We start from the raw sequence: 4117 nt of genomic DNA, 5'->3' as shown, positions 1-4117 counted from the left end.
GCTGCTGTTCAGCAATCGCTGAAGTAATTGGCGGATGCAGCAGTGACTAGCCAATATGCTGTAATGTGATTGCTTACCCGAAACTGACGGGAGCTGTCAATTCAATAAAGATTGGTAGACCGGTGAGAGAGCAACACGTGCAATTAAAGCCGAATGATATTAATGTTGCTGCGCAAAATGAATGTTTCTTTTAAGAAGTGCACAATGAAGGACTGATAGATACAGTATTTACCGTCGGCAGCATGGATTCCAGCACAGCGCCACTGTAAAGACCAACCAAAACTGGAAATAAATTTAAAAAGGCGATAGCGGCGCGATCAAGTTGTCGTTCAATCTTTTTTTAATTTATCGGTTTAAAGTTTTAATGTTGCGGTAAAGTATGGATTGCCAAATAATAATAATACAGTTTTCCCTAAGGTTTGCACGGAGGCTAACATCATCCGTATTGTGATGACACAGAGCTCGTATGCCATGAGCTTTGTCTGAGTGTGTCTGCGTGCACACTGTAATAACTTAGTACTGTACTACAAAAGGCCAGAATGCATGTGCGCTCCAGAGCGTGTTTCATTTGATCGATCATATAGAGGCGCACCAAGTCTGAAGAAGCTACTGTAACTTATTACAGTACAGTACTTATTAGGATGACCTATAAACTGTACCATTATATTGGACATGCAGTATAACAACAGATAAAATGCTGGAACATATTTTCATTTTCACATTGCAAACATTATACATTATTATTATGCGCCATATGACAGTAGTAATCAGAGGAAACCCGATGCCCGTGCTTCCTCATCAAGAAGCAGCCCAGTATTTCCCCTTTTACATCCAGGTATTTTCTAGCCACCTTGTCCAGTTCAGTGTCATAGGGGAGTTGGAGCCTATCACACACACACACAACCCAGGGTTAATTTTCCCAGAAGCTGGTTAACCTGTGTCTGTGGGTGCTCCTAAACAATGTTTTGCAACTGTGGGAGGAAACTAGAGCACTTGGAGGAATCCCATGTGAACATGGGGAGAACATACAAACTCCACACAGATCCCCCAGGTCCAGAATTGAAACTGGAAATGGGAAAATAAAAGAGGCTGTATTGTAATTTATTTAGGACTTAATGCCAAAAGCCTCTGGTGGGCCTGGGTCCATTTCTGTGGCTGTAGAACTGCAATGATTTAACAGATCTGTAGTAGGAGGGCTGCAGAAACAAATGAGATCCAGCCGGAAGTGCCGAAGGCACTGGATATTGTTGGGGTGTCGTGTTCTGGATTGGCAGACTGGGGTGGTGATCCCCATTTTTAAAAGGGGGACCAGACGGTGTGTTCCATCTACAGAGGGATCACACTCCTCAGTCTCTCTGTGAAAGACTGTGACAAAAAGGAAACTCCACCTAATATATCTGAGCCTTGGGCATAGGAGGAACACTGCGGATTCTGTCCTGGACGAGCTCTGCCCTTGCACAGATATTGAGGGGGCAGGGGAGTTTGCCACCCCTGTGTACATGTTTTGTGGAGAAGGCTTATGACCGTGTACCCCGGGGTATTTTGTGGGAGTTGCTGTGGGAATATGGGGTGCCAGGACTGCTGCTGCTTGCCATCCAATCCCTGTAATTAAGGAACAAGAGTTGTGTCCACGTTCTCGGTGTGAAGTTGAGCCCGTTCAAGGTGGGTGTCGGACTCTGTCAAGGGTGCGTCTTGTCTCCTCTCCTGTTCCTGATCTTCACGGACAGGATATCAAAGCGCAGCCAAGGATTGGTGTGTATCCAGTTTGGGGATCTGAGGTTTTGCGGATGGTGTTGTCTCATCTGACTGTGACCTATGGCGCACACTGGTTAGGTACACAGCTGAGTGTGACGAGATCGGGACGAGGGTCAGCGACTCCAAATACGAGGTCACGGTTCTCTCCTGGAAAAGAGCGGATTGCTCTCTCCAGCTGAGGGGGGAACAGCTGCCCCAAGTGGAGGAGTTCAAGTACCTCGGGGTCTTGTTCACAAATGAAGGCCGAGGGGGGATCATGAGACTGACCAGTGGATTGGCGCAGCAGCTGCAGTAATGCAACACTGTACCAGGCCGCAGTGGTGAAATGAGAGCTGAGTTTTCAGATGAAGCTCCAGGTTTTCCAGCTGATCTATGCCCTCATCCTTAACTACGGTAACGAGTTCTTTGGAAGAATGAGATCGTGGGTGCGATCGGTGGAAATGAGATGAGATTTCTCCGTAGGGCTGCTGAGCTTACTCTCAGTGACAGGGCGAGGAGCTCGGCAGTCTGGGAGGATCTTGGAGTAGAGTCACTGCTCCTCCGAATCCAGAACAGACAGTTGAGGTGACTCGGGCATCTGGTGAGGATGCTCCCCGGGCGCCTCCTGCTGGAGGTGTATCACACACAATCCGCTGGGATTATCTCTCCAAACTGGCCTCGGAGCACCTGGGAATCCCCCAGGAGGAGCTGCAGACTGTTGTTGAGGAAGGCAAGTCTGGTCTACTCTGTTCAGCTTGTTACTTGTTACCTGCCACCCTCACCAAGAGTAAGTGGTTAGAAAATAATGATGATGATGAGATACGTGTCACATGGGTTTCAAATGCAGGAAGACAGGGTTGTAGGGAACAATCATATAAATATTGAGGTTATTCAATTTAAATCCTGCCTAATGTGTAGAATCAATTGAAGATTTGTAAGAGTGAATGTATTTAGAGCTTGGATCTTAGAAAAATAATTTGAAAATCCTGGAAGAGCTTGAAAACTTCAAGTCCTGGAAAAAAACAGTTTCAGGACCAACAGTGAAACAAGAATGCAAGGGAAAATGAAGGGCAGAAGTTGCCTGGGACAAGAAATGATGTTTCCCTTGGGATTCTTCGGGAAACAGGTGGAAGAGGTCCTCAGATGAGTTCTGAGCAGCCACATTAGCAAGACAGGACAAATGAGCTCTCCTTATTTGCACTGTGTCTTATGTTATGATAACTTGAAACTGAATCTAAAATCAAAATGGTCATGCTGAACTGAACAGGAGAAAGGTGCTTACAGGTAGTGGACAAAAATGGCAAAACCAGTGTCAAGTCCACTAATGGGGCCTATCAACAGCCTGTACGGCCTGTAAGCACCATGGCACAGAGTCTGGCACTGTCTGGAATTCTGCAGGAGGGATGTGGGACACTTCTTCCTTGAGAAAGTACTATACATCAGCTCACACCAGGTTGATTAGGGGGAACACCCTGTCATTCCAGAAAATCCTATCAGTGCTCCAGTGACAAGTGGAGAATCGCCTAATATAAACACATATGTAACATGCCGAATAAAAGACTGAATTAAAACAGCGAACAGATGTTTTCACATAACTCGCACTAATTAGTAGGACATAATTATCCAGCGGATGACAGCTTGAGTTGAAGAACGGAGAAGCTTTGCAGCACTGTACAATTAGCTCTTAATGATTTAACTGTCTCCCTGCCAGATTCTGATGCATTTTTCCTGCTCACTGAGAAGCCTGTGATCACTTCCATCAAGGATCATCCTCAGCTGTTTAGAATTATCACTACAAATTGAAGTCTGTCTTCCTGATTTTGATCTCTTTACTCTACATACAGTACAGTTCATACAGTCTAAAAACTGAACATTTACAGCCACCACAGGAATAAAGTCTTGAGTCTATTTCCACACCTCAGTGCATCCATCCATTTTATAACCATTCCTTCCAATTCAGGATTGTGGGAGAGCCAGAGCCTGTCCCAGCAAGCAATGGGCACACGGCCTGGTACATCCTGGATGGGATGCCAGTCCATCATGGGGCACATGCACTCAGATGTGCACACACTTGCACCAGGGCCAATTTTCCCCAGAAGCCAATTAAGCTACCAGTATGTTTTTGTACTGTGGGAGGAAACTCAAGTGAACATGGAGAGAACATACAAACTCCACACAGATAGTACCCCAGAAATTGAACCCAGGGCTCCAGTGCTGCGAGGCAGCAATACTAACCATTCTGCCACTGTGCTGCCCACCTCAATTCATATATAGGACAATTACATTAGGCACAAATAGAGTAAGTTTAAAGTTTTAGTTTGAGCAAAATATTGAAGTACTGTATGTCTGCAGTAAACTTCAACTATAGTCAAATACTGCAAAT

The sequence above is a fragment of the Atractosteus spatula genome, chromosome 11, assembly GCF_055471065.1.
Source record: "Atractosteus spatula isolate fAtrSpa1 chromosome 11, fAtrSpa1.hap1, whole genome shotgun sequence".
Lineage (NCBI taxonomy): Eukaryota > Metazoa > Chordata > Actinopteri > Semionotiformes > Lepisosteidae > Atractosteus > Atractosteus spatula.
Note: the sequence above shows the minus strand (reverse complement) of the source record.